Below are 23,213 nucleotides of genomic sequence, written 5' to 3' on the forward strand. Positions count from 1 at the left end.
CCGCCACAGGCCCCGCCCCTCAGCCGCGGCGCGTGCGCGCCAGCCCAAAGCCACTTCCCGTTGGGGAAAGGGGCGGAGCCCCACTCGGGGCGGGGCCCGAAGCTTGCGGACTCGCCTTCTTGCGCGTGCGCATGCGTATGGGGGCGGGGCGTGGGCTCAGTGGAGAGGAGCAGGTGACAGGTGGGCAGGGAGAGAGGCTAGCCTCCCCTCCGAGGCTGTAGTGTCCCAGGCTGGGGCTGAGGGAGACAGTGAAATCCCAAAACGTTGGGAACACACAGCAGATTCCATTTACTCTTTTTGCCAAGTGTGGATGCCCCCCTACCCCCACCACCTTTTTTTTTTTTTTTTTTTGAATATAGGATCCTACCACCTTAAAGTATCAATTGCTCCCATTCTTTCACAAGGGAAGGGTCACTTTAACACTTTTTTTTTTTTTTTTGAGACAGAGTCTCGCTCTGTTGCCTGGGCTAGAGTGAGTGCCGTGGCGTCAGCCCAGCTCACAGCAACATCAAACTCCTGGGCTTAAGCGATCCTCCTGCCTCAGCCTCCTGAGTAGCTGGGACTACAGGCATGCGCCACCATGCCCGGCTAATTTTTTCTGTATATTTTTAGTTGTCCAGCTAGTTTCTTTCTATTATTTTAGTAGAGATGGGTCTCGCTCTTGCTCAGACTGGTCTCGAACTCCTGACCTCTAGCGATCCACCCGCCTCGGCCTCCCAGAGTGCTAGGATTACAGGCGTGAGCCACCGCGCCCGGCCAAACACATGTTTTAAAAATTATTTATTTTTAATTGAAAAAAATTGTATATATGTGTTATGTACTATATGTCAAAACATTTCTATTGTAAACTACACATCACATAAAATTTACCGTTTTAACCATTTTAAGTGCACAGCTCGGTGGCGTTAAGCGCATTCACATTGCTGTGCAACCATCACCACCCTCCATCTCCAGAACGTTCTCATTTTCCCAAACTGAAGTTCTGTCCCCATGAAACACTCACTCCCCACCCCCTGCCCAGTCCCTGGCACCCACCACCCTACTTCCTGTCTCTGTAGATCTGACGACTCTAGGGACCTCCTGTGAGTGGAGCCACACGGGATTTGTCCTTTTGTGACGGGTTTATTTCACTGAGCATCAAGTCCTAAAGGTTCATCCTTTTTGGAGCAGGTGTCGGAGCCTCCTACCTTTATAAGGCTGGATAATATTCTATTGTGTGTATAGACGGAACCTGCTTATCCATCCATCTGCCAGTGGACATTGGGTGGTTTCCACCTTGTGGCCGTTGTGATTCATGCTGCTGCGAACATGGGTGTGAAAATATCTGTGAGTCCCTGCTTTCAATTCTTTTGGGTACATGCCCAGAAGTGGAATTGCTGGATTATATGGTAATTTGATGTTTTATTTTTTGAGGATCTGCCTTACTGTTTGCTATAACAGCTGTACTCTTTTACGAGAAAGGTCATTCTAACACAAAAAAGAAGAAAAAGAGAGGGAGGGAGAGAGGGAGGGAAGGAAGGAAGGAAGGAAGGAAGGAAGCAAGGAAAGAAGGAAAAGGAAGTATTAATATGTGACACGGGATAAAGGGCAGTTGTCTAAGTGGGAAAAAAGTTGACTTCCTGAAAAACTGACCACATTGCTTTTCTTTTTGTCATATCTTGAGCATCCTTGTACATATCACGGTGGGAGCACCTTTGGGAATCACATGGGAGAAAGAGGAAAGGAAATGACTGAGTCAATACCTTCCTCCAGGGTCGGGGCAGGTCCCCTGATGTCCCTGGCTCAGTCCTGCCCACCCTCCTTCTGGCTGCCCCTTCCTTATTCTTTTAATAGTTTGCAGTGCTCTGTGTGCTGGGCACCAGAAACAATGTTTCAAAAAGAAACAATTGCAAAGTGTGACTATGCTCTTAAAAAGGCAAAAATGTAACTATATCTCTTCCCTGATTAAAGCAGCTCCTATCCTGAATCAAGCATCAGGGAGCTGGGGAAAAAAACTGCTTCTAGACAAGGCTGCTACTGGATTTGCACAATCTACCTGCCGCAACTCCCACCCAAAGGTCAGATGAATGCTCTTGTGCCCCCAAATAATGCCATGGTCCTTGCACAGTTCTGGCCACCCCCACCTCCCTGCTGTTCTGCCCAGTGATCTTTCCCTCGCTTTATTCTGTTTTAGGCTATATATAATGTCCTTTTATGGAGCTATAACTTGCCTATAATGAATGCACCGTTCTTGACTGTTCAATTCCTTGGCATTTACAATTGTATACGCCCATGTCATCATTCCCCAAACTACACACAATTTGTTCACCACCTTTTCGGTTAATCCTCCCCCCTGCTTCAACCAGCTGTGGTGTGGTGGTAAATGTTTAACGATGAGCTGTAAAAATAAGGAAAAAAAGGAGACAAGGAGAGATGAGACAGAGAGAGATTGTGAGATTAATCTGTAACATTTGCCCATTTCTGTGTTGTATATTCCTACCATGACCTATTTCCCAGCAAGCATGAAATTGGTGACAATAGATGTTTATGAATCGGTGCAAGTTGGCTGCAACACACCACTACATCCAGAAACCCCCTAGATTCTGAGTTCTATCCACATAGATTAGGTTTTGCCTGTTCGAGAGCTTCATATAAACGGAATTGCACAGGCCGGGTGCAGTGGCTCATGCCTGTTATCCCACCTCTTTGGGAGGCTCTGAGGCGGCAAGGTCATTTGAAGCCAGGAGTTCAAGACCAGCCTGGGTAACATGGAGACCCTGTCTCTATTAGAAAGAACAAAAAAAAAAAAGACAGATAAAAAAATAAATCAATGGAATTGTACAGTGTGCAACCTTTTGTGTTCAGGTCCTTTTGCTCAGCACAATGTTTTTGAGATGCATCTGTGTTGTTGCACATAACAGTTACCAGCTTGTACATCCTGCTTGATCGTATTCCATGGGATGTGTTACATTTTGCGGATTGCCCTTGATGTAAAACAGTAAATGAATTCTCCTTGAGGAGGACAAAGAGACTGAATCTCCTGTCATGGCCAGAATTTTCAGCACTCTGCAATTCCTACTTGGAGACTCAGCACTCTTTTCCAGAAAGTCTTTCTGATCTCCCACTTGTTGACAGGGTCTCACTCTGTCACCCAGGCTGGAGTGCAGTGGCCTCATCATAGCTCACTACAGCCTCCAGCTCCTGGGCTCAAGTGATCCTCCTGCCTCAGCCTCCCGAGTAGCTGGGACTACAGGCGCTGCCACCACCACACTGGGCTAATTTTTCTATTTTTAGTACAGACAGGGTCTTGCTCTTGCTCAGGCTGGTCTCAAACTCCTGACCTCAAGTGATCCTAGCACCTCAGCCTCCCAGAGTGCTGGGATTACAGGTGTGAGCCACCATACTCAGTCCCATATATGCTACTTGAAGGGCATGTGAAATGGGTGTTCTTGTCCTCAGGGAGACAGCTTGCCCTCTAAGCACCCGATTCTCAGCACTTATTATAAAACACGAGCTTTTACTGTTGAGATCACAGTGTGGACTCACACCCTCCACCCATTCTGTATCTCCACTACCAAGTGCATTTTGTCCCATAACCTCTCTCGGTGACATATCTTGCCACTTATCATTGGTTCCAATAACATTTTTCTTAGTACATCTGTTCCCTGGTTCCAGGGAGTTGGGTGTCTCCTAAATTGCTCCTCCAGGAAATAAATTTCTAATGGCTTTCTTGATAGATTCAATCCAAGGTGACATTTATCTTGTTTTGGCACAAGCTGGTCTTAATATCACACAGGGACATTGTTCCAATCTAGAAGTGCACCATGAACTTTTATCTCTCTCACCTGGGCAAGGGATTAACTGAAAGAACGACTGAACCCACCGATTTGGAAAGCAATTTAACCCTATGTTTCATACCCTATGACCTAGCAATGCTATTCCTAGGCATGTAACCTAGGGAAACTCTTCCCATGAGCGAACAGGAGACACATGTTAATGCAATAATATTCTCAATGGCCAAAATTTGGAAGTTGGCTGGGTGATGTGGCTCACACTTGTAATCCTAGCACTCTGGGAGGCCGAGGCAAGAGGATTGCTTGAGGTCAGGAGTTCAAGATCAGCATGAGCAAGAGCGAGACCCCGTCTCTACTAAAAATAGAAAAATTATGGTATGTGCCTGTAGTCCCAGCTACTCGGGAGGCTGAGGCAGGAGGATCCCTTGAGCCCAGGAGTTTGAGGTTGCTGTGAGCTAAGCTGACACCACAGTACTGAAGCCCAGGTGGCAGAGCAAGACTCTGTCTCAAAAAAAAAAAAAAAAGTGATGGAGAAAAGTTAATAATGCCGATTAAATTTTAAAGTGTGTTGTGATTGTAGATGTTAGAATGTGAATAGCACACACACAAAAATGAGGTAATATTTTTCCAGTATTGAAAAACTATCGGATTCATCAAAGAAGAAGTCATTTACATTGTTGATGGCCATATGAAATTCCAACGTATGTCTTCATTTCATCTTATTAACATAAATGAAAATAGCACCAACATTTATGTCAGAACTACACCTGTTCAGTTATTTGCAACCGTAGGTTGACTATGGGTACAAGAGTTTTGCAAAAATCAGAAAAACCCTTTTGTGAGAATCAAATGGCTGTATGGAATTGACAATAGAGTATTGTATCTTTCATTAATTGTAAACTATAATTTATAATTCTTTATATCAGTAACATTTATTTATTTTAGAGACAGGGTCTCACTTTGTTGCTCAGGCTGGAGCACAGTGGTGCGATCACAGCTCACTGCAGCCTCCAACTCTTGGGCTCAAGGGATCCTCCTGCCTCAGCCTCCCAAGTTGCTGGGACTACAGGCATGAGCCACTGAGCTTCAGCAGCATGTATCACACATGCACACACATGGTTCCCCTCCTGAAAGAGCTGGTTGTTAAAGCTGACCAGCACACCACTGCCTTTATTCATTGGGGAGTTGAGATAGTCCTTTGCCAACGTTTTTGTATTCATTCAACAAAAATTTATTGAATATCTACTTTGTGCCAGGCAGAGAGACATATCCTAGGGCATATGGCCGTTTACTAATTATGTCATTCAACAAGAATGTCTTGCACTCCTTCCATGCACGGACATTAGTCCAGATTTCAACTCATCAGAAAGAAGGATGGGTTTAGGGTAGGGAGAGACCCAAAGCATGCTCAGGATACTCATTTTACAGCTCTGCAAAAAAGGATCCACGCAGACGAAGGAGAACTATGAGAGAATGTGGGAAAAAACAAAAGGGCTTGATGGGGGGAGGGCAGGATAACAGGTGAAATTTATTTTTTTCCCTTCCTGGTCTTTCATACTTTCTTTTTTAATTGTATAAATTGTTTTAAGTTTACCAAAACAAGATGATAGATTTGTATACAGGTAAGGAGTATGAGTGCAATTTTGTTACATGGATACACTGTGTAGTAGTGAAGTCTGGGCTTTTGGTAGATTGTATCCACTGCCTGAATAGTATACATTGTACCTATAAATCGATTCTTTTATTAATCACCCCCCCATCTCCACCCTACCGAGTCTCTGATGTCTATTTTTCCACACTCTATGTCCATGTGGACATGTTATTTGGTTGCTACTTGTAAGTGACAGCATGCAATATATCACTTTCCATTTCTGAGTTCTTTCACTTAAGATAATAGCCTCCATTTTCATCCATGCTGCAGCAAAAGGCATGATTTCCTTCTTTTTTATGGCTAAATAGTATTCCACAGTATACAGAGACCAAATTTTCCTCGTCCACTCATCCACTGATGGACACGTAGGTTGATTCTGTATCTTCGATATATTTTTTTTTGTTTTGAGACAGAGTCTTGCTCTGTTGCCTGGACTAGAGTGAGTGCCGTGGTGTCAGCCTAGCTCACAGCAACCTCAAACTCCTGGCCTTAAGCGATCCTACTGCCTCAGCCTCCCGAGTACCTGGGACTACAGGCATGCGCCACCATGCCTGGCTAATTTTTTCTATATATATTTTTACTTGGCCTGATAATTTCTTTCTATTTTTTAGTAGAGACGGGGTCTCGCTCTTGCTCAGGCTGGTCTCGAACTCCTGACCTCGAGCGATCCACCCGCCTCGGCCTCCCAGAGTTCTAGGATTACAGGCGTGAGCCACCGCGCCCGGCCTGTATCTTTGATATTGTGAATAGTGCTGTGATAAACATATGGGCGCCGGTGTCTTTTATTTGTTTAGTAGGACTATTATTTAATCGTAACTTAAACACATGGGTGTTGTCTTTTTACATTTATTTTTTTAATTGAGCTGTAACACACCTAACATAACAATCTGGCCCTTTAAAGTGGATGTTAGTATAGTCACTGTGTTGTGCAACTATTAACACCACCAGCTAATTTCAGAGCATTTTCATCACCCCAGAAAGAAACCCCATCCCACCCCACCCCGCAAGCCCTGGTGACATTAATCTGCTTCCTGTCTCTAAAGATGACCCTTGTCTCTTGCTACCGACTTCTTACTGGGCCAATGGGTGCCTAGAGAAGGGATGAAGTGAAAACGATGTTTCAATGACATGTCGAAATCACTCTGATCAAAGTTCCGAACTCAAGGTTTCCAGAAAGAGCAATAACTTTTTTTTTTTAACAGGGGCAATTAAAAATCTCCCTGGCTGAGCAAGATCAAATGGGTGTGTGCAGATCCCTCTCTCTGAAGGTTGATCCCCCCAGGGAGCATGTGACTTAGGGAGATGTTTATTTGTAAATGTGGTCGCTGCACTTCCTGCGTGGCATTGGATGTCCAGTCTGGATAATTTGCTAAATGCGAAGTCCCTTAGAAACGTGGGGCCTTGAAAAACTCATTGCAACCCTGTAGGCCTCACTTTTCCCTTTTCCTTTGCAAAATGCTTTTTTCCTTCAGCACTATAGTTGAGGTCAGCAAACTTTTCCTACAAAGGACCAACTAGTAGACCAGGTGCAGTGGCTCATGCCTGTAATCCCTGCACTCTGGGAGGCTGAGGCAGGAGGATCGCTTGAGGCCAGGAATTCGAGACCAGCCTGAGAAAGAGGAGGCAGCATCTCTACTAAAAATAGAAAACAATTAGCTGGGTGTGAAGGCTGAGGCAGGAGGATTGCTTGAACCCAGGAGTTGGAGGCTGCAGTGAGCTGTGAGGATGCCACTGCACTCCAGCCTGGGCAACAGAGCGAGACCCTGTCTCTAAAAATAAATAGTTATTTCCCTAACCACTACAAAAAATCTAAAATCCATTTTTCTTTTCTTTTTTTGTTTATTTTTATTTTTCCCCACCCCCTGTAAAATCCATTTGTAACTCACAGGGGGTAGGAAAACAGGCCATGGGCCGTGGGCCCCAGTTTTCCACCCCAGATATAGAGTGTGATCGTCCTTCACACCAGGATGTACTCAGGGCTTAAAACGTGCCTATGTTGTTCATCTTCAAGTTCCTGCAAATCACTTCCCCCAAGGTTCATTTATTTCACGGTCATTATTGAACCCCGACTACACACCAAGCATTGGATTATTCAAAATCCCTGCCCTCACGGAGCTCATGGTGTGGTGAGGGAGAAATGGGCCGCATGCAAGATAAACAGTATTTCAGACATCAGGAAAGAAAGCAGGGTAGAGGCGACGTATGGAGGGAAGGAGTAAAGGCTGCGGTTTTAAGGAAGATGGGAGAGAAGGTCTCCCGGAGAAGGCAACATCAGGGAAAGGTAGATGTTCGCCATGGATATCTGGGGAAAGGTTTTGAGATGAAGGGCACAGCCCGTGCAAAGGCCCTGGGGCAGGATGGCGCCTGATGTGTTGGAGGCACAGTGAAGAGTCCTGTATGGCTGGAGCAGAGTGAGGAGGGGGAGAGAGGGAGGAGGCGAGGGCAGGGAGGGGATGAGGCAGGCGGTGCAGGGCCTGGTGGGCCTCAGGGAAGACTTAGGCTTTGACCCTGAGGGAGGTGGGAGCCGGGGAGGGCTATGGGCAAAAGAGGGAGCAGCCCTGACTCAGGTGCTCACAGTTGCCCCCTGGTGGATGCTGTGGGGAGGACAGACTGTGAGGGGCAAGTGCAGGAGGTGGGGAGCCAGGGCCGAGGGGACTGTGCTGGACCAGGTGGGCGACGGTGTGGCTGCACCAGGTGGAGGTGGGGTGGATTTTGAAGGTGGAGTCAGCATCAGTCCTTGCTGATGGAGGGATGTGGAGATGTGAGAGTAAAGTCGTGGGCAGTCTGAGGTTTTGACCTGAGCGCATGGAAGAATGACACTTCCATTTAGTAAAACGGGAGTGACAGCAGGAGGGGCGTTTTCAGGGGAGGTCAGGAGCCCAGGGTCAGCTGTGTTGAGTCTGAGATGCTTGTGAGACCCCCATGTGGGGACATCACAAAGGCAGTCAGATGCACAAACCATTTGTCAGCCTTCGGCAATTAACTGTGACAAGGACCTCAGACTCCCAGCCATGGGAACCTCTGGGAGGACTCGTTGCATCTGCTGTAGCAACTGAGTGATTTCATTTTGAATCTCATATCTCACATCTGATATCTTGGAGACGCGGAGCTGAATTTATAAATAATCAGTGCTTTTTTTTTCCTTTCTGGAAAAAAGACCTAAACACGATTCTAGTGTCTGGGAAGTAAGTAATATAGGCTTATTATGTTAGGTGTTCAATAACAAATTGATGGAGGAATGAATGAATGAATAAATGATGAATGAGTGAATGAAGACTTTAAAGGGGAGCGATTCATTTCCTGACAAGCTCTAGCAATGCTGGTGTGATGCCTTCTCCCAGGAGAACTGTCCTCGTTTCTGGATGCTGTGTCATTGGTGCTCTTTGCACATCCAAAACACAGTGGTTCCTCACGTCCTCACTTGATCCACACAGGGTATATTGTTTCTGTTTTATTGACAAAGAAACAGAGGCCAGGCCAGGCATTGAGAAATTAGCAAGTGCTGGAGTTGGGACTTGATCCCAGCTTGGTGCACAGAGGCTACATTATTAAAAAAAATAGGAAGAAAGAAAGAAAGAAAGAAAGAAAGAAAGAAAGAAAGAAAGAAAGAAAGAAAGAAAGAAAGAAAGAAAGAAAGAAAGAAGAGAGAGAGAGAGAGAGAGAGAGAGAGAGAGAGAGAGAGAAAGAAAGAAAGAAAGAAAGAAAGAAAGAAAGAAAGAAAGAAAGAAAGAAAGAGAAAGAAAGAGAACCTTCCAGAAACCCTTCTAAGATTCGATGGAGAAGGAAGAGGGGTTGATGGGACCAAGAGTAGAATCAAATTAGGTGACAGAAGCTGCATGTGGGGGTGGCTGGTTAATGTGTAACAACTGGCTCTCCAGAGGAGGGAAACACGAGTTCATAGCATGCCAATTCCCACGGTGTAAATATTCCCACCTCCGCCAATTTCAAGTTCCCCATGTGATGTTACTGAAATCAGAGTTAGAAGGACATATGCGTCATCTGTTCCCACCAGCCAGAATGAGCAGGCTCCAGCATACTACTGCAGCTAGTTTTTTGTTTTCTTTTGTTTCTTTTTATTCCCCCATCTATACTAAAAATAGAAAAATTAGCTGGGGTTGGTGGCACGTGCCTGTAGTCTCAGCTACTCGGGAGTCTGAGGCAGGAGGATCGCTTGAGCCCAGGAGTTGGAGGCTGCAGTGAGCTATGATGATGCCACGGCACTCCAGCCTGGGCGATAGAGTGAGACCCTGTCTCTAAAAATAAATTAATTAATTAAAATAAAAAATATTAGATAAAAAAAGAAAAATCCTTTGGGAAAACAAAGAATGGCATGCTATATATTTACAAAAGGACTTTGAAAAGTCACAAAGCTGTTCAAATTTGCTGATATCTTTGATGCTAGTTAAGTGTCAAAAGATTTGAATCCTTGAGAGCTGTTCAAGTGGGCAAAGCGTGGTGAGGGGTATGGCCCCAGGAGGGGGAAGCCCCTGGCGAACTTGTCAGGGGGCAGGAGGGCAGAAGGAGGGCAAGAGAGGAGGCAAAGAGAAAAATAATAACCTTCCACTTCCCACAGAAAGACCCAGGCAGAGGCCTGGAAGGAGGTTGGGGATGCAGTTGTTTTAGGGCCCTCTAGAGGGCGCATGGGGCCTGGCCTGCAGGGGAAGGGTGCGTTGGCCTGGAGGTGGTTTCTGTCCTTGAACTTGGAGAGGCTGCTTGTACCCTTCCAGAGTTGAAGGCTTCGAGGAGAGGGGTTGACCAATTAGGGCAAGAGCCCTGTAATAAATACAGAGTTTAAACAGTCTCTGCTGCAATTTCTCAGTTCATCCCTTGAACTTTGTAACGAGTTATAGCCAACATGTAGGCAACTGAGCGTGGCTGTGTGCCAATAAAACTTTATTTATATGTGAATTTCATATAATTTGCCTGTGAATGAAAATCATGAAATAATTTTTCTGATTTTTTTAAGCCTTTAAAATCATTCTTAGCTCAAAGGCTATACAAAAACAGACAGCCCCTGGGGTTATGGTTTGTCAACAGAGTATCAATGGGGTCTCAGAAGACCCAGCTCATGGTGGTGACAATAAACTTTTGTTTGAGGTTTACTAGGTAGCAGGTACTATTAATAAATGTTTCAATGCAGGGGCTTATGTAGTATATTTAACACCCAGAGTGGATCTTGTTTTAATACCCCCTCTTCTATATGACAAAACTTTTCAGTAATGATTATGAAATACAATAAATAATAGTAATGGCAGTGCCAGATGCAGTGGCATAAGACCCCATCTCTACCAAAAATAGAAAAATTAGCTGGATGTGGTGGTGGCTTCTGTAGTCCCAGCTGTTCAGGAGGCTGAGGCAGGAGGATCGCTTGAGCCTAAGAGTTTGAGGCTGCTCTGAGCTGTGATGACACCTCTGCACTCCAGCCTGGGTGACAGAATGAGACTTTGACTCTCAAAAAAAAAAAGAAAAAAAAAAGTAATGCCAAGAAAAGAATTAAAGAGAGTGAATTTTTTTTTCTTTTATTGAACATCATGTGTATAATCATACCACTGACATAAATACAAGAAATATTACAATTCAGCACAGGGAAAAAAGTAATGAGTGAATAGCTTTTATTCTACTAATGATTTTTTTTTTTTTTTTTGAGACAGAGTCTTGCTCTGTTGCCGGGGCTAGAGTGCCATGGTGTCAGCCTCACTCACAGCAACCTCAAACTCCTGAGTAGCTGGGACTACAGGCATGTGGCACCATGCCCGGCTAATTTTTCTATGTATATTTTTAGTTGTCCATGTAATTTCTTTCTATTTTTAGTAGAGATGGGGTCTCGCTCTTGCTCAGGCTGGTCTCGAACTCCTGAGCTCAAACAATCTACCCATCTCGGCCTCCCAGAGTGCTAGGATTACAGGCGTGAGCCACCACGCCCGGCCTATTCTACTAATGATTTTTTTTTAAATAAAAACTTATCTTTTACATACTGGTCTGTTACAGTAATAAATATTAATAATACCATGACAGTTTAATAGCAAGTAAATAATCAAATAAGATTTGAGGCCAAGCATGGTGGCTAATGCCTATAATCCTAGCACTTTGGGAGGCCCAGGCAAGAGGCTCACTTGAGGTCAGGAGTTTGAGACCAGCCTGGGCAACATAGTGAGACCCCCATCTCTACAAAAAATAGAAAAATTAGCTGATTGTGGTGGCACACACCTGTAGTCCCAGCTACTCAGGAGGCTGAGGCAGGAGGATCGCTTGAGCCCAAGAGTTGAGGTTACAGTGAGCTGTAATCATGCCACTGCATTACAGTCCTATCTCAAAAAAAAAAAAAATTAAAAGAAGAGGAAATTTCCATCTTAAAGATATGGCTCAAATTCTGTAAAAATATTCAGTGTATGAATTAAAATTTGAGCTGAGCAAACAAAAGTATAATTTGCGGCTCACATGGTGTTTAAAATTTTAAACACGGCTCACATGGTGTTTAAAATTTTAAACACAAACAGAACCTCTAGTTGGTCAGACAGAATAGAGGAAGTGAAGTAGCAAAAGCTGTTGCTTTGCAGTTACAATCACCGGGCTATTGTTTTTTATTTTGAATCTACTGTTTATTTATTTATTTATTTTTAAATTTACTGCTTCAATACAAGATTGTGAGCACTCTGGGAGGCCGAGTTAGGAGGATGGCTCGAGGTCAGGAGTTTGGGACCAGCCTGAGTAAGAGCAAGACCCTGTCTCTACTAAAAATAGAAAGAAATGATCTGGACAGCTAAAACTATATGGAAAAAATTAGCCGGGCATGGTGGCGCATGCCTGTAGTCCCAGCTACTCGGGAGGCTGAGGCGGTAGGATCCCTTGAGCCCAGGATTTTGAGGTTTCTGTGAGCTAGGCTGACGCCATGGCACTCTAGCCTGGGCAACAAAGTGAGACTCTGTCTCAAAAAATAAATAAATAAATAAATAAATAAATAAATAAATAAATAAATAAATACAAGACTGTGTAACACCCCAGGGTTTGGTAACATGACCTGTGCCCAAAGTTAGCTTAGAAGACTTGGAAGCATTATGAATCAACTCTTCTCCATAATATTCTGAAATAAAAAAATAAGGAAAGAAAAAAGAAAAAAAAAAAGAATCAACTCTTGAAATCAATGTGGGTGCCCAAGTCTGTGTAGGGGGCAACTGTATGACTTGAAGTTCTCCAAATTACCTTTCATGTAGAACACATTGTTTATTAAAGGATAAATAATAAATATGTTCTAATTTGAAGCTTCTAATGATTAAAAGTCAACAGTAACCACAGGAATTATTTAAACTAGGAGTCAGCAAACTATGACTCATGGGCCAAATCTAGCCCAATGTGTATTTTTGTAGGAGCTAAGAATGTTTTTTTTAAAAAACTGATCTCGGCCGGGCACGGTGGCTCATGCCTGTAATCCTAGCACTCTGGGAGGCCGAGGCAGGCGGATTGTTTGAGCTCACAAGTTCGAGACCAGCCTAAGCAAGAGCAAGACCCTGTCTCTACTAAAAATAGAAAGAAATTATGTGGACAGCTAATAATATATATAGAAAAAATTAGCCGGGCATGGTGGCGCATGCCTGTAGTCCCAGCTACTCGGGAGGCTGAGGCAGTAGGATCGCTTAAGCCCAGGAGTGTGAGGTTGCTGTGAGCTAGGCTGACGCCATGGCACTCACTCTAGCCTGGGCAACAGAGCGAGACTCTGTCTAAAAAAACAAAACAAACAAAAAAAACTGATCTGGAAAAAAAAATCAAAAGCAGAATAATACTTCATGACATAGGCAAAGTATATACAATTCAAATTTCAGTGTGTGTCAATAAAGTTTTATTAGTACATGGCCATGTGCAATCATTTTCAGATTGTCCATGGCTTTTCCTGCTACAACAGCAGAGTTGATCAATGACCATACAGCTTGCAAAGCTGAAAATGTTTACTATGTGGCCCATTACAGAAAAGCTTTGCTGACCCCTGGTTTAGACCAATAAAGAGTGTTAATAAAAAAGCAGATAGGCTGGGCATTGTGACTCACACCTGTAATCCCAGCACTCTGGGAGGCCGAGGCAGGAGGATTGCTTAAGGCTGGGAGTTCGAGACCAGCGTGAGCAAGAGCGAGCCCCCATCTTTACTAAAAATAGAAAAATTAGCCAGGTGTGCTGACATGTGCCTGTAGTGAGCTACTCGGGAGGCCGAGGCAGGAGGATCACTTGAGCCCAAGAGTTGGAGGCTGCAGTGAGCTGTGATGACACCACTGCACTCCAGCCTGGGTGATAGAGCGAGACCCTGTCTCAAAAAAAGAATGAAAGAAATTTTCAATTCTCTTTTAAGCTTTCAGATTATATCAGGAAGCACTCAACTGGGTTCTGCTGGGTGTTTCACACTTATTTGCTAATCTCTCTTTTTAAAAGGCTCCTAAGCCAGAACCTCCCACGGGCAACAGTAGCTGCTTAGAATTTAATAACATTGTTTATTTTCCCTTGCATCTGTTTTAGGTAGTGGATACTATTTTTTTTTTAAATTTACCTTAGTGTTATAATGTTTCCTTTTAAGATAAAATTGTTGAAGAGAAAAAGTTTAGTACTATCTTCAGCATTGTTGTGTAGTTCACTTTTTTATTTGAATAAATTTCTTTTTCTCTTTCTTTCTTTCTCTCTCTCCTTCCTTCCTTCCTTCTTTCTTTCTTTCTTTTTTTTTTTTTTTAAAACAAGGTCTCACTCTGTCACCCAGGCTGAAGTGCAGTGGCACAATCACAGCTCATTCTAGCCTCAAAATCCTGGGGTCAAGTGACCTGCCATCTCAGCCTTCTGAGTAGCTGGGACTACAGGCACATGCCACCACACCTGGCTAATTTTTAAATTTTTTTGTAGAGACAGAGTCTCATTATATTTGCTCAGGCTAGTCTTGAACTTCTGGGTTCAAGGGATCCTCCCGCCTGGGCCTCCCAAATTGCTGGGATTACAGGCATAAAGCACTGTGCCCGGCCTAATAAATTATTTAGAAAGAAACTTATGACATGATGGTACATTGAAACAATTAATGGACACCCCAAATAGGCGGCTACTGTAAAAATAAATGTTATGAAATTCTGCTGAATTTTTTGCACACTGGCCTCAGTGATGTCTCAAGCATCCTCTAACCTGTAGATACTACATTTTGGTGGCCTTAGGAGCTCTAAGGTGTTCTGACTGCTGCAGAAAGGAAATTCTATGCATGGCCACATTTGCAGTGAGAAGAATCAAGACGTATTGGTTTCTGGCTGGGCACGGTGGCTCACACCTGTAATCCCAGCACTTTGGGAGGCTGAGGTGGGAGGATCATTTGAGGCCAGAAGTTCGAGACCAACCTGGGCAACATAGTGAGACCCCATCTCTACAACAAAAATTTAAAAATAATTCAATTCATATGTTGAAGTCCTACTCCCTGAGACAACAGAATGTGACCTTTTTTGGAGGTAGAATCTTTATGGAGGTAATCAAGTTAACATGAGGGCATGAGGATGTTCCCTGATCCAATGTGACTGATCTCCTTATGAAAGGGGACATTTGTACACAGACACACACAGAGGGACAGTGATGTGGGAGAAGACGGCTGTCTACAAGCCAAGGAGAGAGGCCTCAGAAGGAACAAACCCTGCTGACACCTTGATGTAGTAAAATTGGGTACCCGGGGCCCTGGGGGTGCCGGCCTCCCCCACCCCCTGGGGTGGAGTTGCAGGAGACACCCACCTCGTTTCCTCCTCTGACAACAGGAAGGATGGAAGATGACCACATCCGTGCACAGTGGGGGCCCCTCTGCCTCCTTTTCCTGGTGCAAGTGTCCGCTGTGATCCTTGGACCCACAGGCCATAAAGCAATCTCTGGGCTGAGGTGGTGGCTGGCCCGGGGCAGAGGAGGGTGGACGAGGATATGAGCGTCCTGGGGCGTTGACATGGAGGCAGTCCCTTCCCCCAAGCTGGGGACCACCGTCCTATGGTCGGCCAAGGAAGAGCCTCAAGCACCAGGCTTGGAGCACACGGTCTCCCAGACACACCAGGCCTCCCAGCTCTGTCCCAACCATCCCATGCAGAAACTTCTAGAGCCATCACAGCACTGACACTTTGGGGGCTGCCCTGCAATCCCAGCCTTCTCTCCCTGGGTCATGGCCTTGGTCACCTCCCTGTCCTCACCTCTGGGCCTCCTCGTGCTGTTCCTCCATCCTCAGGGCCTTTGCACTGGCTGTTCCCTCTGCTCTAAACAGTGTTCCCCACATGGCACCTGACCCCCTCCCTCAGCGCCCCGGGGCTTTGTCGTGAAGCGTCTGCCCCACCGGCCACCTTATGTCAAGTTACCAGCCACCCCACACTGCCCGTTCTCTTCTCCTGCTACATTTTTCTATACATTTCACTTTTTTACGTGCTTATATGTGAAGGACTTTGTTGTGCATCTTTCTCCACCCTTGGGACATCAACTCCGCTGGGATGGGGAAGGATGTGTCAGGGACCTCCCCTGTTGTGTGTCCCTGACACCCGGCACACAGCAGGAAGGAATGAATGGCCTCTCAGGCAACATGCCCTCCATTCTTTAGGAAGGCCAGAGTGAGTCCCTGAAACTCTCCCACCTTGTGGTGTTTGGAGGTCCCGGCTCAAATGTTCTGTCTTCACCCACCCCCGGGAGCAGAGGCCGGAACGTCCTGGAACAGCCCAGGGTGTCAGACGAGCGAGTTGGACGGGCTGGAGGGTTAGGTCCTAATCAGCTGGCATTGCCCAGGCGGTCAGAGTCCCGCTGTGGCCTCCCAGCCCCTGGCCTGCCCCTGCCACGCCCAGATCACAAGGGGTTTACTCACTGGTTGGCCTTGTCCCAAGGGAGGGGCTTGGAAGAGGAAGAGGAGGAGGAGGAAGGGGAGGGGGAGGGGCGGGCTGCAGACCCCCCCCCCCCAGAACTGATCCAAAAGGGAACCGCAGCAGGAACCCTCGGGCAAGAAGACACAGGAACAGGGGAGACAACATGGGGACCTGGGTGTTGTCTTGTCTAGCACTGACTCATGCAGAGGCCACATGAGTCACATCCCCTTATCAGCCCCACTGCCCTCATGTGCAGAACGGGGACTGTCGTTATGATCAGACTTGTGGCGAGGCCAATGGGCTGAGGTGACCCGAAAGTGACAGGCGGGTGTCCTCTGAGCATCACGGGACTGGAAGGAGACAGATTTCTCACAGACACACAGACCAGTCAAAATAGAGCCACCTCAAGATGGCCAGGTTTTGAGTCCTGGGTGTGTGGAAATCCATGTTGAGCACTTTACATGTGAGTCCTCCCAACAACTCAGTGAAATGGGTCCATTATTCCTCATTTTACAGATAAGGAAACTGAGGCAGAGAGAAGCAAAGTCATTTGGCCGCAGTCACACAGCTACAAGCAGCAGAGCTGGGATTCAAACACAGGCCCTGTTCTAACCTAGCTCTGCCCGAGAGAAATAGCAGGTATACGGCCAGGCGTGGTGGCTCACGCCTGTGATCCCAGCACTCTGGGAAGCCGAGGCAGGAGGATCGCTTGAGGTCAGGAGTTTGAGACCAGCCTGAGCAAGAGCGAGACCCCGTCTCTACTAAAAATAGAAAAAATTAGCCGGGCATGGTGGCGCGTGTAGTCCCAGCTGCTTGGGAGGCTGAGGCAGGAGGATCGGTTGAGCCCAGGAGTTGGAGGCTGCAGTGAGCTATGATGACGCCACTGCACTCCAGCCTGGGCGACAGAGCAAAACTCTGCCTCACAAAAAAAAAAAAAAAGAAAAAGAAAAGAAATATCAGGTATACTTTAAAATTTTCTAGCAGCTATATTTTAAAAATTCGAAGTAAAATTAAGCTTCATTTTAATAACATATTTTGTTAATCCAAATGATTGGATTCCTAAGTCCAAACTATAGTTGATCCTTGAACAACGTTGGGGCTTGGGGGGCAGCGACCCCCAAGCAGTTGAACATCAACATATAACTTTTGACTCCCCCAACCCTTAACTACTAATAGCCTCCGGTTGACCAGAAGACTTACTAATAATAGTCGACGAGCATGTATTTTGTATGTTACATGTATTATCTACTGTATTTATACAATAAAGTAGGCTAGAGAAAAGAAAATGCTACTAAAAAAATCATAAGGAACAGAAAATATATTTACTGTTGGTTAGGTGGAAGTGGGCCATCCTAAAGGTCTTCATCCTCGTCATCTTCATGTTGAGCAGGCTGAGGAGGAGGACGCCCATGTAGGACAGAGTGTGTCTAATCCATTCAACCAGAAGTCAACAAAATTTTTCTGTAAAGATAGTAAATATTTTTGGCTCTGCTGGCCATGTGGTCTCTGTCAGAATGACTCAACTGTGCTATTGTAGCATGAAAGCAGCCAGAGACAATGCCCACACAAGTGGGTGTGGCTGTGTGCCAATAAAGCTTTATTTGTAAAAACAAGAGGCGGGCCAGTATTGGCCTGAAGGCTGTAGTGTGTCAGTCAATGCCTGCACTAAACCCTACAATTGTATTTATACATATTTGGCTGTTTCATCAATCAGTATTAATTGGTGATTACTGTTTACTGGGTGTGGTTGTGGGCAGGGGGAACACCAGGCACAGTAGGTCTCATCGTAATGAATGTCTCTGTGTTGTGGATGGAGCCTGGCTGGGGACGTTCTAACTCCCCACCCCACACTTCTTCCTCTCTCTGGCCAGTGGAGCACCTGCGATAATGTGGCTGCATGGGAGGAGTGCAAGACATTTTGTTTAATAAAATAATTAGTGAATATTCACGTCCTTTGGTCTGACACACGGTAGACACTCCATAAATGTTTGTTGAATGAATGCATGCTTCAATAAACACATCAAATACGTGGTGTGTCAGATGATGATGATCTTCTATGAAGAAACATAAAATGAGAAGTGGCGTAGTGACTGAGAAGGGGGTTGCAATTTGAAAGGTGGTCAGGGAGGGCTTCCTGGAGGAGGTGAATTTGAGCAGAGATCTAACGGAGCAAGGAGCCAGCCATGGGGAGATCTAGAGAGGGGTATTCTAGAAAAAGGACAGCACGTGCAAAGGCCCTGGGGCAGGGCCACGCCCAGTGTGTAGAGGGTGCCAATGTGGAGTGAGGGAAGGGAGATTCCCCGAGTGATGATGGCTTTGGGCCAGGATGGTGGTGGTGGCTGGGCGGGGGTGAGCAAGGAATACATTTTAAAGGCAGAGCTGTCGAGCTTTGCTGCCAGATTCTACTAAACACATGCAAAGCCCGCTGAAAGATGAAAACAAGTATGAAAGAGTGGCAGATACTCAGGGGAGATGCGAACAAAGCAAAAACTGGCAGAGAAGGCAGAACAATGTTTACCCAGGGAGTGAGTCACGACCGGGAAGGGGTTTCTGGAGGGCTGGAACATTCTACGTCGTGATCTGAGAGAAGCGTACGCAGATCTATAAACGTGTGAAAATTCCCCAAGCTGTATGCTTCAGATTTGTAGGGTTTTTAATGCATGTTATATATTAATGAAAAAAATTACCCTGAGGCTTGGTGCAAACCAATTCCAAGCATGATGAGATGAGAGTAGCGGTGATTCAGTTATGAGGACTCGACAGCCCACGGGTATGAGAGAGGGACTGACTGAGATGTGTGAGTGGGATAGAAAGATTTCAGCAAACCCAGTACTGGCCGAGCATTCTTGAATTCCCCCCACACTCTGAGCGGTGCCAGGGGGAGGGGGATTAAAAGTCGTGCCTCCAAGGGGGTCCGGCTTAGCTATAGAAAGGCGGGACACGCAGGGCCAGCCACCTAAGCCTAATGTCAAATGCTAATCACTGCGATCCATATTCACATGTGAACTTTGTGGGGAAGAGAGAGATCCGAAGGCAGAATTAAACAAAATGCCAAAAAATATATATTTATTTTTTAAAGATAGGCTGCTGTGTGTTGGATGCCACTGAAATATTGTGCAATGGGGAAGCCTGCAGTCCCCGGGCACACTCAGTGTTGGATCCTTTGCAGGCTGAGTTGATGAGGGTTGACGGTGGTGTGCAAACAGATTGGGCAATGCACGGCTTAGACATGGACATGTTTGTCAAGCGTTCATTAACTTTTGCCAGTTGGTTCAAAATATGGGGGCATATTTTGTTATGTGTCTGTAGGGCACACATTTTTCCTTTTGTCTCAGGCTGCAATATGGTCTGGCAAGTTTGTTCTCAAACATTTGTCCTTTATACTTAACAATATATATTAGAGATCACTTCCCTCCCCTCCTCCACCACCTCCTCCTTCTTTTCCTCCTCCTCCTCCTCCTCTTTCTCCTCTTTCTTTTTCTAAATAAATTACCTCAAATTTACTAGCTTAAAAGCCAACACTCAACCAGCATGGTGGCTCACACCTGTAATCCCAGCACTTTGGGAAACCAAGGTGGGAGGATCCCTTGAGCCCAGGAGTTCAAGACCAGCTTGGGCAACATAGTGAGACCCCATCTTTACAAAAAATAAAAAAATTAGCCAGGTGTGGTGGCGCACACCTGTAGTCCCAGCCACTTGGGAGGCTGAGGCAGGAGGATTGCTTGAGCCCAGGAGTTGGAGGCTGCAGTGAGCTCTGATTGGGCCATTGCACTCCAGCCTGGGTGACAGAGTGAGACCCTGTCTCTTAAAAAAAAAAAAAAAGCCAACACTCATTTTGTTATTATTGTTCAGGGCTTCTGAGAGCCAGGAATTGGGGAACGATCTGGCTGGGCCCTCTCTGTCTTCCCGTGCTCTCAGAGCCTCCTCATAGGATCTCTCTGCACAGGGTGGTCAGGGCTTCCTCACAAGATGGCGGCATCTGAGCAATCGGACTGTGGACACAGCAGCAGAAGGCTTCAAGAGCAAATGTTTCACTGGACCAGGGGAAACTGTGTCACTTGTTGTGAACCAGCCTCAGGGTCAAGCAGCTTTACTTTTGCTATCCTCTATTGAAATAGTGACAAAAGTCTGCCCTGGTGGCTGCACCTGTAGTGCCAGCTACTCGGGAGGCTGAGGCAGGAGGATCGCTTGAACTCAGGAGTTACAGGCTGCAGTGAGCCATGATGATGCCACTGCACCCTAACCTGGGTGACAGAGTGAGACCCCGTCTCTAAAAGAAATATATAAACAAATAAATAAAAGATTCATGTAGCCATTCCTGCGTGTGCCAATTTTATAGATACGAAGTTTGTATGTTTAGGTATTTGGAACATCTGATCTTGTCTTTTTTAATTTTAGTTATTCTAGTGAGTATCTTGATACATTTTCATATGACAGAAATAGTTCTGAATACATCAATTAAAAATTAGAAACAGAACTCACACCTACACAATTAGAGAAATACTACAAACTCTGTCCCCTCCAAGAACGTTACAGCGCATTGTAAAGGCTCTGCTAAGTTCTGCAAAGCTATTTATTAATGCGGCGTTCCCCAATCTTCCTTGACCACAGCATCCTTTTCGAACACATTGATGGAAACTATTGTGGAGACTTCACTTTGGATTCCAACTCACTGTTGCTTTGAAACGCATCATCACGTTCAGTAGATCAAACAGTATGTTGTCAGAAAAGTTATTCTGCCCCTCATATGCTTATTCTTTTTTTTTTCCTTCCCACAAAGTATTCTGGGGGAGAATGTTTATTCTTATCCTACCTGTTCACAGAGGCCCGAAATCTCTTCATTGGGGTATACAAAAGCCTTCTAGAGTTCACGATTATTTTTTCAAAAGAGATTTAAAATCCAAATATCTCTGGAAGGGGACTAGGTGGTCTAAATCCACATTCAGGTGCAAATGACTAATGCCAGATTCCTTCTTCTAGCAGGTTTTGGTAAGAGGAGGAGGGAGAGAGCTATCTCCGGGGCACACCGGCTCCCGAGAGTCATAAATGGGGGAGAGGGAGGCAGAGAGAACTCCAGAAGTCAAACTTCACCTACTTAATCCACCAGCCCTGACAAGCCTGGAACAGGGCCCCTCGGCCGGTGCTGAGTAAATATTATGATTGGGTTCACTAAAGCCAGGCCAAACCAAACATCCCCCTAGAATCCAACACAGACTGGTTAAAAGGGAAAGAGAAAAATTCAGAGGCCAAGGGTGAGATCATTAGACCCACACCTAGAGGGGGACAGTTACTACAATCGGGGTCCCAACCTGGGCACTGTGGATATTGGGGCTGGATCCTTCTCTGGGGCGGGGCGTCCTGGGCACTGCAGGTGCTGAGCGCTGTCCCTGCCTCTACCCACCCCATGCCAGGAGCACCTCTGAGTCGTGACAACCACAGATGTCCCCAGACATCACCCCAGTGTCCCCTAGGGGCAACTGTTGTAATGTGAGTTATTGTTTGATAAAAGAACCATATCGGGCGTGGCACGTAGTAGCCCCTCATTAAATTTTTGTTGTACGAACATATGATGACTGGTCCATTGAGAAATAGAAACCAGATGGGAATTTCTTTTGGCTTTTCTTTTTTTAAATTTTAAGACAGGGTCTCAATTTGTTGCCCGTGCTAGAGTGCAGTGGCACAATCACAGCTCACTGCAGCCTTAAACTCCTGGGCTCAAGTGATCCTCCTGGCTCAGCCTCCTAAGCTGGGACTACAGGTGTGTGCCACCTTGTCCAGCTAATTTATTATTATTATTACTTTTTGTAGAGATGGGGTCTTGCTATGTTGCCCAGGCTGGTCTCAATCTCCTGGCCTCAAGTGATCCTCCTGCCTCAGCCTCTCAAGGTGCTGGGATTAAAGTTGTGAGTCACCAGACCCTGTGCCACCTGCCCTGTCCGCTCCCTGCCCTCCACTCCTCCCTCTCTCCCCTTCCTCACTCTGCTCCAGCCACATGGGTCTCCTTGCTGTGCCTCCAACACACCAGGCAAGGTCCTGCCCCAGGGCCTTTGCACAGGCTGTTTCTTCAATCTGAAACATCCTTTCCTTCTGTCTCCCCACAGCTGCCTCCATCTCATCATTCAAGGTTGTATTTAAATGTCATCTTCTAACAGGGGACCTTTTGCCATAGTTATATTAGTGTCTTGGTAGCTCTTTCTCATTTGCCTGTTTGCTCCTTGTTGATGCATTTATTTATTTTTTATTTTTTATTTTTTTTGAGACAGAGTCTAACTCTGTTGCCCAGGCTAGAGTTCCATGGCATCAGCCTAGATCACAGCAACCTCAAACTCCTGGGCTCAAGAGATCCTCCTGCCTCAGCCTCCCGAGTAGCTGGGACTACAGGCATGCGCCACCATGCTGGGCTAATATTGTTTGTATATATTTTTAGTTGTCCAGATCATTTCTTTCTATTTTTAGTAGAGACGGGGTCTCGCTCTTGCTCAGGCTGGTCTCGAACTCCTGACCTCGAGTGATCCACCCATCTCAGCCTCCCAGAGGGCTAGGATTACAGGCGTGAGCCACCGCGCCCGGTCACAAGGCTCTTTCGTAGACACCAGGGACCCAGCACTGAACAAGAGAGACTATCCTGGCCCTTAAGGTGGGGGCTAGGTGGGGGATGAGGAAAAACAACAGACAAAGGCTGGACTCGGGGGCTCACACCTGTAATCCTAGCACTCTGGGAGGCCAGGAGTTCGAGACCAGCCTGAGCAAGAGTAAAACTCTGTCTAAAAAAAAAAAAAAAAAAAAACACCAAAAAACAAGAAAAAAACAAACCCCAACAGACAAGTAAACAAGCAAGAAAATTTCTAACATTTTGGGGTTCAATGGTAACAATGGTGTAATAAGAGGTCTGGGGTGGGCTCCTCTGTGTTGGGGGAGATCAGAGGGGGTCTCTCAGTCACAAATAGTGACTATTCATCAATA

Source organism: Lemur catta, chromosome 1, assembly GCF_020740605.2.
Source record: "Lemur catta isolate mLemCat1 chromosome 1, mLemCat1.pri, whole genome shotgun sequence".
NCBI lineage: Eukaryota > Metazoa > Chordata > Mammalia > Primates > Lemuridae > Lemur > Lemur catta.